Source organism: Pan paniscus, chromosome X, assembly GCF_029289425.2.
Source record: "Pan paniscus chromosome X, NHGRI_mPanPan1-v2.0_pri, whole genome shotgun sequence".
Taxonomy (NCBI): domain Eukaryota; kingdom Metazoa; phylum Chordata; class Mammalia; order Primates; family Hominidae; genus Pan; species Pan paniscus.
Window position 1 is genome coordinate 133967871 of NC_073272.2, and position 12575 is coordinate 133980445.

The following is a 12575-nucleotide window of genomic DNA, read 5'->3' on the forward strand; positions in this document are numbered from 1 at the left end:
GGTGACTTGCGATATCCGGGATCTTAACTGGAATGACCTTCACCACTGAGGGCTGAAACAGTTAGGGGCTGCCCAGCAGCTCCTTCTCTCCAAATCGTAGTCTCAGGACCTCTCCATGCCATTGCTTCATGTGGTTTCTCCAGCATGATGCCCGTTGAGTAGGTGGATGCCCACGTGGAAGCTCAAGGCTCCAAGAAGCCAGTGGAAGCTACTAGGCCACTTTGGCCACATTGGGCAGCGAGTCACTGAAGCCAGCCTAAATTTAAGAGGAGGGGATGTAGACCCCATGTCTCCATGGGAGGAATGTCAAAGAATTTGTGGCCATCTTTAATCCACCGGAGGGAGGTCTGTTTGTCTTGCAGGTGCTCCACTCTAAAGAATATGAGTATCTCAGGCAAACAGAGCTGCCCAGGTTGAGTGCCAGTAAAACTGCCTTTGCAAAATTATAACTGAGGAAATTATGACAGTGAAAGAAATCAGACCTAACCAACTGCATCTTGCTTCTAACCTTTAAGCTGTCCTTGTTCATTCCTAGTCATAGGCCAAACTAACTTTGGGAAGGAATTCAGTTCATGGTTTGACTCTGAAACAAAATTGATAATATCCCTTTCCCAAAAAGACCCCTTCTTGCCTGGAGACCAGTCTGCCTTTGCAAGACTAACAAATTAGCTACAAGATTAGAAATTACATTTGGGGGTCATGCAGCCTCTGGCTCCAAGAGTCTGAACCTCCCCAAATTGGTCCTGGGGATAACGTCACTATTGTAAAACCTAAGATGAGTGCTTGAGCTATTTTGCAGACCCTGCACTCAATGGATCAGCTGGCACCACCCAGACCAGTAATCTGGCTCAACCAGTTCTGCCATCACACCCAGGAACAGAAGACAGCAAGAAAAACACACCTCGACCCCCTATGATTCTATCTTCAACCTGACCAATCAGCACTCCCCACTTCCCAAGACCCTACCTGCCGAATTATCTTTAAAAACTCTGATCCTTGGCTGGGCATGGTGGCTCACGCCTGTAATCCCAGCAATTTGGGAAGCTGAGGCAGGCAGATCACCTGAGGTTAGGAGTTTGAGACCAGCCTGGTCAACATGGTGAAACCTCATCTCTACCAAAAATGTAAAAATTAGCTGGGCATGGTGGCAGGCGCCTGTAATCCCAGCTACTCAGAAGGTTGAGGCAGGAGAACTGCTTGAACCAGGAGGCGGAGGTTGCAGTGCCTGGGTGACAGAATGAGACTCCATCTCAAAAAACAAACAAATAAACAAAAACTCTGATCCCCGAGTGCTTGGGGAGACTGATTTGGGTAATAATAAAACTCCGGTCTCCCGCACAGCAGGCTCTGCGGGAATTGCTTTTTCTTCATTGCAATTCCTCTGTCTTGATAAATCGGCTCTGTCTAGGCAACGGGCATGGTGAACCCATTGGGTGGTTACACTAGGAGCAGGAGTAGGATGAAGCCACAACTCTGGGGAGACAGAGGTAGAAGAGGAAGATGGAAGGGTGATAGGATGAGGGTGTTTTCTCTTTTGGTTTCCCCTGTGAGGTAGACTTTCACAAACTAAAGCCACTCTGAAAAGAACCATGAAGCAACCCTTTGCTTCATCTGCTAGACCTGAGGTTTGTTCATGTTTGTCTTTGAATTCTTTCTGGTCCTGGACCAGGCCCGTGTGCCTTCCCAGTCCTGGAGGTGCATAACGGTGCTATTTTGCATACCCATGGTGTGAAATAAATGGAGATAATACCTGTGTCTTGTGACAGGCTGGACTGTGGCTTTAATGCTTCATGTGCCAGAGAGTGTGTGGGAGCCTGTTGCAGTTGAGTAGACAAGACTTTCTGGAGTTCTCTAAGGAATATGTTCAGTTCCAAGTGACAGAGCATGGAATTGCAACATAATACTGTTTTTTAAAAAATGGGTTTTTTGTTGTTGTTGTTTGTTTTGTCTGTTTTTTTAATACAGATGAGATCTTACTTTTTGGCCAGACTGGTCTCAAGCTTCTGGCCTCAAGTTGTCCTCTCACTGTGACCTCCCAAAGTGCTGGAATTATAAAGTGTGAGCCATCGCACCCTGCCACAATGCTGATTTCTTTTTTTTTTTTTTTGAAACAGAATTTCACTCTGTGCCCAGGCTGGAGTGCACGGGCACAATGTCGGCTCACTGCAACCTCCACTTCCTGGGTTCAGGTGATTCTCCTGCCTCAGCCTCCTGAGTAGCTGAGACTATGGGCATGAGCCACCATGCCAAGCTAATTTTTGTATTTTTAGTAGAGACAGGGTTCCACCATTTTGGCCAGGCAGGTCTTGAACTCCTGACCTCAAGTGATCTGCCCATTGCAGCCTCCCAAAGTGCTGGGATTACAAGCATGAGCCATCATTCTGGGCCATAATGTGGTTTTGATTGTATAAATACTTTGTCCTATATCAGGAATCTCTTCAACTGGGCTGTGACGACAGCCCCTTTAATATCCTCTAAACAAATATGGTTACAATATATTTTATCATGGGACACTTTTGAAAGTGAAATGAGATGCTACTAATAATTATGACAATAAAGTAGGCCTAAGCCAGGACTGTCCCAGGAAAAGGATTAAGATGGCCTTATCCCCAGGCCATCTATGTGCTCAATGTCATCAGTCAACCTGGATGGAGCACCCGCTCTGCTGTGCCGGGAACAGCGCTGGGCTCCATGACAGATTTGGGGGTGAAGAAGGACCTGGTTCTTGGTGCTTCCTGCGGATTTGCAGGAGGCACACCTGTAAAAATGGACATGAGCCAGTGTCTGGATACTGGGTATGGCAGGAGGTCAGACGAGGTTCAGTATGAGTGGGGTGGTCAAGGCAGTCCTCAAAAGAAGGAGGCACGTGGAATAGGTCTTGAAAGATAAGTGGAGGCCGGGCGTGGTGGCTCATCCTTGCAGTTTGGGAGGCCGAGGTGGGTGGATCACCTGAGGTCCGGAGTTTGAGACCAACCTGGCCAACATGATGAAACCCTGTCTCTACTAAAAATACAAAAAATTAGCTGGGCGTGGTGGCGGGCACCTGTAATCCCAGCTACTCGAGGGGCTGAGGCAGGAGAATCACTTGAACCTGGGAGGCGGAGGTTGCAGTGAGCTGAGATCGCGCCACTTCACTCCAGCCTGGGCAACAAGGGTGAAACTCCATCTAAAAAAAAAAAAAAAAAAAAAGGTAGGTGGATTGGGGCAGGGAGAGGGAAGCCTTCTCTGCAGCTCACATTGTTCCTATCAGTGGCATGTGGACTCCATGTGCAGACATGTGTGGGTTCGAGGGGAGAGGAATCCAGTGCTAGGTCGGCCTCAAAGCCAAGCAGCAGTGCAGCACACGGGCAGAAGGCGAGAGAGTGGAGCAAGCCGGGAAGGCTGAACCAAAGGACCCAGCCAGGGAAGGATGGGAGGGCAGGAAGAGCTGGGCCTGGAACACTTCCTGGAAGCACTTTATTTTCCTCCCAAATTGGGTTTCCTTTCAGAGTCCTTGATTCAGTAGGCCACCTTCTTCATGAGGGTATTTCAAAAATTGAACAAATCAGAGTGCCAGCCACTCTGGCCTTTTTGTAGTCACTGCTTCTAACTTAGCCCAGCCTCAAATCTAGACATTTGTGAAAGATCATGTGATTCCTCTCCTGAAAATATTCAAAGCTCACCCCCCAGCCCTTGTTTATAGTAGTCCTCGGGCTAACATGCAAAGTCTCCCTCTTGTTTATAGCATAGTCCTTAGGCCAACATGTCAAGCCTCCCATGGTCTGGTGGGCAGCACTGTTCCAGTTGCAAGTGACAGAGACAGAGGCACAACTCAATGTGGTAGGGAAACGCCACAAGAGCAGGGTCTTTGTCTCTTTTGTTCACCGCTCTTTTTCCATTCCTAGAATAGTGCCCAGCATTTAGAAAGTACTTGATAAGTTTTGCTGAATGAATAAATGAGACTAGCTTAAACAAAAGGGACAATATGTGCTCTGGTCACTGAGGGACAGGAGTGGAGCTGACGCGAGAACCACCTGGGTTCAAGGACTCAAGCAATGTCATTAGCTCTCTCTCTGTCTCTGTCTGTCTGTCGTCTCTCTCTTTTATGTGCATGTTTTACTTTTTTATGTGCATGCTGTTCTCATTCTCTCCTGCTAATATTCCTCGGGTGAGAGACATGGCAGAGCAGGGTCGGGGAGGGCATAGCCATATACAGCTTTAGGTTTAGAAGCCACAGAAGAAAGGGAGGCTCTCTCCATTTCAGCATTGAACATAAAAAACAAAAACAAAAAAACAGGCAAGGCTGAGTATGGTGGCTCACCACTGTAATCCCAACACTTTGGGAGGCTGAGGCTGGAGGATCACTTGAGCCCAGGAGTTCAAGACTAGCCTGGGCAACATAGTGAGATCCCATCTCTAAAAAAAATTAAAAACTTAGCCAGGTGTGGTGGTGCGCCTGTCGTCCCAGCTACTCAGGAGGCTTAGGTGGGAGGATTGCTCAAGCCCAGGAGTTCGAGGCTGAAGCGACCCACATTCACACCGTCACACTCCAGCCTGAGTGACAAACTGAAACCCTGTCTCAAAAAAAAAAAAAAAAAAAATCCCAGGCAAGTACTTTGAGTGGTTAGGCTGGGGTCACATGAACTTTCTTTACCACAATCATTGTGGAAGAGAGGATGGGATACTGTGGTTTGCCTGACCTAGGTCACGTGCCTGGTGAAAGGCTCAGCAGTTTACAGAGATGGGCAGCCCTTCCAGAATCCCATGATTGCAGTGGAGGAGGGGCAGTTCAGCAAAGGAAAGAGCCAGGGAACTGTTATCAGAAGACAAGGAGTGCTGGCAGGAAAAACAAACAGCCAAATGCCTAGAGACCAGTGCACAAATACTCCCTCAGAATGAGACTGGAGTGGGAGTCCTAGGACGGCCTGGAGGGGCCTGCAACAAACTGGAAATGATTTTGTGAGGTCTCAGTTTTATCTGTTTAAATTTGTGCTTGTTTTTACAGAAAAACAATGCTGTAAATTATTTATTATGGATACCAAGCTGTGCTCTAGGAAATTGTGCCATCTATATTCTGTGGCTTTTGGCAACCCATGGGACACTGTCTTATACCCTCAAGGGCTTGCATAGCCCACGTTGAGAAGGAAGACTTGACCTTAATTTCCTCCAGATTGCCCTGTGGTGACACCACATCCATTCCTCCAGTGCTTATGTCATTACCCCCTGCCTGGAATGTCCACCCCTGTCCTCTCTGCCTCTTCTGGCCCCACCTATCTTTTTTTTTTTTTTTAAAGAGATAGGGCCTTGCTTTGTTGACTAGGCTGGAGTGCAGTGGCCATTCATAGGCATAATCATGGCGCACTGCAGCCTGGAACTCCTGGGCCCAAGTGATCCTCCTCCCTCAGCCTCTGGCGTAGCTGGGCCTACAGGTGAACACTACCATGCCCAGCCCCACCCACTTTTGCAGGTGCTCATCAAGTCCCATATCCTTCATAGAGTCTTCCCAAGTCACTCCCTGTGTCCTTTAGACACAGTATATTACAATGGAAAAAGCCCTGAAGCTCAAGGTTCAAGTTGTAACATTGCCCAATTCTCTGCACGACCTCTCTGCGACTTATTTTCTCTCTCTGCAACTTGGTTGTCTCTTCTGTAAAATGAGGGGCTGGACTTGTGTAAAATGAGGGTTTGTACCCTGTTAACAAAGGGAAGCCCTCGGCACCTTCTGCACCTGCCCCTCCTCAACCCCTCTTGGCTTACTTCCAACTCTGAGAAGCAATCTCTGTACTGGCCAAATTCTAGGACATTTCACTGGTTCAGAAATTCAGCCCGGCGCAGGGGCTCACACCTGTAATCCCAATACTTTGGGAGGCTGAGTTGGGAGTATCGCTTGAGCCCAGGAGTTCAAGACTAGCCTGGGTGATATAGTGAGACCCTGTCTCTCTGTCTTTCTCTATATATACATATATAGAAAGAAATTCAGGGGCTGAAGATTTTTTTTTCACTGGTCAACGAAAGGGGCTTAAGATCAATGCTCAATTTGGAATGATTGCTCTCTCGCTCTCTCTTTCTCAGCCCTAGAGGCGAGACCTCCCATTTAGAAAGGGGTCCCTCCCACACTCTGCCCCTATTCCATACATTTTGTCCAGCAGGGACTAGAGTGAGCCCTAGGGGAAAGGAGGCCACTTAGATGGTTGCTTAGCAAAGCAGATTCTCTGTGTGGTCTGACCTGGCTCAGACGAAGGTCAAAGCCTCAGCTGATCCCTGCTCTGTACCCAGTGGCAGACAAAGTATTCGTGTGTTCAAGGTCTCTCTGGCTCAGTATCACCTTAACCTCCGCTTCTCCCCTACCCTCTCCTCTATCCACAAGTAACTAGCACAGAGGTAGGCACCCAGTAAATATGCTCTGATTGACAGAGTGTGGCAGATAAAAATGCTTATGCTCCTTAAAGAGGAGTACACACATTTAAGCATGGGGACCAGTTTGGTTGTATGATTGTATGTTCTTAAGCAGAACAAGGGCAGGGCATCAGAAAATTGGAGGAATGGTCTCCTGTATCTTTGTAAATGGATATGTGTATATATATTTGCCTCACAACTCAGCTTCTCCTTTAAGGAATATGATGGATCTATTTTGAAAGTAATGTCGGCCGGGCACGATGGCTCACGCCTGTAATCCCAGCACTTTGGGAGGCCAAAGTGGGCGGATCACGAGATCAGGAGATCGAGACCATCCTGGCTAACACAGTGAAACCCCGTCTCTACTAAAAATACAAAAAAATTAGCCAGGCAAGGTGGCGGGCGCCTGTAGTCCCAGCTACTTGGGAGGCTGAGGCAGGAGAATCGCTTGAACCTGGGAGGCAGAGCTTGCAGTGAGCTGAGATCGCACCATTGCACTCCAGCCAGGGTGACAGAGTCAGCCAGACTCCGTCTCAAAAAAAAAAAAAAAAAAAAAAGAAAGTAATGTCTAGTCATATGGACTTGCTAGAGTGCCAAATATGTCCTTGGTGGGGGAACAGTTTCCCAAAATGCTACTAAAAAGATAGGAAGGAACTTAGATCCTCCTGTAATGTGTCTCTGTCCAAATCAGTGCCACTGAGGAATGCTAAAACCTTGGTAGGTGCCCTTCAGACCACGGGCCGGGTACGTGACCAAATGGTTCCATCTCTTACCAGAACAAGGATCGCCTAAATTGGGGTGTCACATGTGTTCTGCAACACCAGAGTTACTATGGAGCTCAGCTGAATTTGCGGGAAAATGCAGGGGGGGCTTTACCCGCATCTGCAAGAAGTTGGCTGAGTGGAAATAACCTAAATAAGGTGTTTTCCTGACTTGGGCATGTCTCAAACTGGCCAATGCGTCTTGAGGCCCTGGGCGAGCATCCAAGTACCACCTTCCTGAATTGCTACTAGAGGAAAAGGAGCCTGTTTCAGCTTTCTATACTTCTTTAAATGTTACTTTGATTAGACATAGATAGCAGTTTGTTTACTAATATTACTATTATAACTCTGTCGTGGTTATATTTTTTAGTTATACTTTCTCTTTTCTTTGCCAAGAGCAAATGAAAACACATTTGCACTGCAGATCCAACTGAAGTTGTACAAAGGTTTCCCAGATATGTTTGAAAAAGTATTCTAGGCCCACTGCTGGCCAAATAGGAAGTCTTCCCCCACCCTTATGTCAGGGGTTCATGCTTTAAAAAAAATACAAACTCTTTTTAAAAATAAAATGTTTTATTATTGCTATAAAAGCAATGCATTTTATTGTTTATACAAATATTACTTGGAAAATACATAAAAGTATAAAGAGAAAAACAAACATTACCTATAATTTTATACTATAATACTGTTACAAGTTTTGGTATATTTCTTCCTAGACTTTTCTCCATATGTTGATACAAAACTATGGATGCAAAATGATCCCAATACACTTATATTACATATTCAGGAACATATTGCAAAAATAATTCTGCATCTTACATTTATCACAGAAGTAAACCACAGATAGCCGCTGTTAGATTTTTTGCTTATTCCCTCCATCTTTTCATCTGTATATTGATACAAAACTATACATGCAAAATGTTCCCAATATATTTATAGTGCATATTAGGAACACATCGCAAAAACAGTTTAGTATCGTTTTTGATTGCCTATAGTGACACAAGTCAGCGATAACCACCTCTAGACTTTTGGTATACTTCCTGATAGCCTCTTTTCCCCATATTATTGATACAAAACTATGAATGCAAAATGTCCCCAATACATTTATATTACATATTAGGAACACATCGCAAAAATAGTTTAGCATCTTTCTTTGGTCACCTTTATACCACAACTCAGAGATAATCACAATAAAGTTTTTATATGTTTCCTCCTAGACTTTTATCTGTATGTTGATACAAAACTATTCATACAGAATGCTCCCTATATACCTATATTGCAGAGATGGGAAAATATTTTGCACCTTTTTTCAATCGCTAAATGTTTTATCAGGAGCACATTCTCATGACATGAAAATTACTTTCAGAAACATTATTTTACATGAAAGCATCCTATTCTATTGTACTAGCTAGCTACGCTGTATTTTATTTGTCTAATCCTTTGTTGTTGGTCATTTAGGATGTTCCTAACTTCCATCCTTAAAATATTGAAATGAACATCTTTATGCATTTTTTTAACTGGGGCTTTCTGTTCATGTAGTTTTTATGGTTTTTCTTGACCACTTGTGTGGACTCAACATACTAAAAATGACCCTGCATCTGTAATGCTTATAGCAAAGTGTTTTCCAGTTGTTTGCTTGAGCATAAATTCTTTATTTTAGCATTCTAGCACAAGTATAAAATCATATACCTTATGTAAGTTTCAATTCATTCAACAAACATTTAAAGCAATAAAGACACAAATAAAGACATTCCCATTACACTCCTATGAAAACACAACTCATCCCCCCACCCCATCCCATAGCAACCCCTTTCTTCTTTGCTTAGGGCCCACTTTCCTCCTGATCTTTTCATTGATTCGTCTTGTAATACTTACCACATGTTTTGCTATGAAGATGAGTGGCTCCCAGACCTTTCAGTTATCAATCTGTCACAAGTGCACACTGGTATCTCGTGACATGATGATCCCCGAGATGTCTGAGATCTGTGCATCCTTGACCGATCCCAAATTTCTGTATCACCCATGACCCCTAAAGACTTTTTAGAGAATTATATTTTGACAACATAACAAGAAAACGTGGCATCACACACACACACACACACACAACCATGAAAAAGTAGAGAAAGAAGAAACTTCAGCTCGAATCCCACCACCCTTAAGTAACAAGTATGTCTGTTTTGCAGGTTTCCTCCAGGTTCTGCTCCTATTTTTCAATCATGGTGTCCATGTGATTTTGTGGCCCTGATTTTTTTAAGTTGATATCATAAGCATTTTCCAGGTTTCTGTATATTCTCTATCATTATTATTTGCAATGGCTGAAAAAGGTTCCATTGAGTGAGTGACTAGATTAAGTCAACCCCTATAGCTTGACACTTCATTTGTTTCCTTAAGATAATTTGATTGAATCTACAGAAAATAACAAACATGGAACAGAGGTTTAAAATGAATTTAAATCATGCTTTTTTGGTTTGTGCAGATTGACTTGTACACGGCTGGGTAACTTATAGTCACTATTTAGTAATCCTGGGGCCAATCTTGGGCCTCACCCAGGAAGTGTCCAATGTATAGGCCAAAGCTCATCATAAGACTAGCCAGTTTCACCGGGAATTTTTGTAACCAAACACATTCACCTCCATTTCCTGCTCTGGTCACTACTGCATAGTCGGTTCTGATGAACAGGTAATGACATAAGGAACACAGTATGAGGCCTGGAGGAAGAGCCCCCAGAGAGTAGCCTCAGACAAATCCTTAACCTCCAGAGGCCCCAGTTTTCTTGTCTGTAATTATTTTTTGGACTGCCTTAACTCTGTTTGTCTTTCAAGGTTGTCACAAATTAAAAAAAGAAAAAAAAGAAAAAACAAAGTATTTGGAAAAGTATGTAAACACACGATACAAAGGCAAGATGTTGGGATACTGATGATTCTGTGGCCACGCCTTTAGAAGGTCTGGTCTTAGGGTAATAGTCTTGTCTGGATGGCAGGTGGGGGTGGACATGGGGGAACAGGTGAGGGAGCTGCCTTGGGAGACTCAGGCTTCAAAGCAACCCAGACTCTCACTGGCAGGTTGCTGCAGTGTTCTGAGCTCCCTGACTCCAGCAGTGGAGCCAAGGCCATGTTTCCAAACACCCACCAACTGCTCAGATTATAGAGCTCAGTAGTGGAAGGGGGAGTGCTCAAAGGCCCAAGCAACCACAGGAAGTGGAAGTCTTTCGGGGCTCCTCCCTCTTGGCTCAATTTACTATCCCCACAGGGGTTTTAAGCCTGGCTGAACTTGCCAAAGAGATCAGCTGTGGAGCTGGGGAGGAGGGAAAAGGTGGCAGATAGGTGAAATATTATGAAAGAGCTAGCCGATCCTTGTTTATTCACTGAGGAGTAACTAATGGGTGGGCCTGAGTGGGATGTAGGGGGGCAGGGAGATACACGTTTGCTACACTTGATGTATATATACTCTTTTTTGCTTAAGAGTCATGTAATAACTCTAAATACAAATGCATATATAAAATTCTAGGGTTATGAGATTAAGTCATACTGCAGGCCAATGGGAAAAAAGATCTCTAAAAACATATGCCAACTTGCATATAGCCCGACTCAAGTCTTTTAACTTCTATCGATAAACTCATTGATCTTCCCCAAACATATTTTTTGAACCTAGTTTTATTTTCATCTTACACAGCCTCAGGAAAGCTGCCTATAACTCCCATCTCATAGGCTCAGGTTTTCTGCAAATGTTGCCCTGAGCTCTATAGCAGTCCAGGATTCAGGGAACGAACCCAGTCCCCCGCTGCCCCATTTGCCTTGATGAGTTGATAGGTATGGTGTTTTAAAACAATCAGCAAAACAATTTGCACTGCAGAGTCCTTAGGAGTTTTTTTTTTAATTGGACAGTTGCCCATATTAACGGAAATCAAAAGCAGCATACAGTCATTCAATGTCCCAGCACTGGAGTACAGCCCACTGTTTTCCTGTGTGGGGTTCCACTTTAGTCCTTGTCTGTGTGCATGCATACATTTTTACAGAGTTGTGACCACTGCCTTTTTCTGTGACCCTGGTTATTGACATCTAGTTTTCCAAGTAACATTGACACACATCTGTTCAAATCAGTTGAGGTTCCCATCATGACTGACTCATTTGGCGGGAAAACCAAATTTACATGCCAATTGGAACAAAGAAGTGTGGGTATGGGGGAACAGCGGGGGGAAAGAAATGGTGGGAGAGGATTCCTTGGACTTACAGATCATAAAACATTTCCCAATAACATTTTTAAAGGATGTATAATATTACACTGAGTGATTGATTCTATATTACCCTTCTATTTGGGACACTTGGGTGGTTTTCAATGCCTAGAGTTTTAAAATGCATATAAATTACAGCCTTTGAGAGATGATTGTATTTTCTTGAAACAGGAGTCTTCTGTGTCCAGGTCCCCGCCAAGAGTGTTGATGTAGTGTTCCTTTGTTGGGGGGAAAAAAAATCAGTACTGCTAACTGGAGATGCTGGATGCCTTCAAGAAAAACATTCCTGTGATTTAAATTTTTAAAAAATTATGTTCAATTCTGGTTTATCAAACAACCTGGGTATCTTGTCTCACAACTTACCGAAATGTCGAATTTTAGATTTAGAGTTAGACTAAGCTCTTCCTAGTTTAAGGGCCACGTCTGTCTAATAAACTTTATACAATGCCACGTGCACGCAGCTTCCTCACTAACAAATAACATGTGTTGGGGAAAAAATGAGAAAATAGTGGAAAGGCGCCTCCTTGGAGGTGGTAACATCGGGTCAATTAATCAGCTGAGTATAAATTGATTCACTTTATACAAGTCTCCCACACATTATGATGCACATTTAGCAACGCTGAAAAACAATTTAAAAGAATACCTTAGGGAGTTGTTAAAGAGAATTTATAGTCTGGAACGAATTGCAATCTTCTTAATTGACACGGAAATGTTTGGCTAAAATATTGCTTTATTCACATTTTTGTCCTTGGAGGAAAATCTAGGCACACTGCAACTTGGATCGTGTAAATAAAGGTACAAGGAATGTTTTAAGTCAGAAAAGGGCACCACGCAGTCAGGGGGCTGTGTGGACGAGCTCAATTTCGATGCATCTCGGGAGACCCGGGCAAAAGGCCGCTTGGATTCCGGGAGGCAACGCCCCCAAGTCAGGATCCCTTGCTCGCCGCCCCCAACCGGTCAGGATCCCTGGCTCGCGTCCCCAACCGGTTCCTTGTCTCACCTGGGTCCTGCAGGCGTCCACTGGAGGAAGCCGGATGGCGCGGGCTTGGTCTTTCAGGAAGGCTGGCTGGCACCGGGCTTCCTTCTGGCTCCAGGGGGAACCGTACAGAACGGGGAGAAAGGGGGAAGCTGGTGAGAGGCAGAAGGGGCGTCACAAGGTGGCTCCCCCACCCCCAAGTGCAAAGGCAGGCGGATGCGGGGACCTGTTC

At 44.6% G+C, this 12575-nt stretch overlaps 3 non-coding genes across 3 annotated transcripts; all 3 read right to left on the reverse strand.

The window, feature by feature from the left end:
• Positions 1 to 8043: 8043 nt before the first annotated feature.
• Positions 8044 to 8100, reverse strand: MIR450A-1 (microRNA mir-450a-1). The gene has a single exon (NR_163113.1). It is a non-coding gene; the product is annotated as a microRNA mir-450a-1 (primary transcript).
• Positions 8101 to 8214: 114 nt separating this feature from the next.
• Positions 8215 to 8271, reverse strand: MIR450A-2 (microRNA mir-450a-2). The gene has a single exon (NR_163098.1). It is a non-coding gene; the product is annotated as a microRNA mir-450a-2 (primary transcript).
• A 778-nt stretch (positions 8272 to 9049) lies between these two features.
• MIR542 (microRNA mir-542) lies at positions 9050 to 9107 on the reverse strand. The gene has a single exon (NR_163097.1). It is a non-coding gene; the product is annotated as a microRNA mir-542 (primary transcript).
• Between the last annotated feature and the right edge of the window lie 3468 nt (positions 9108 to 12575).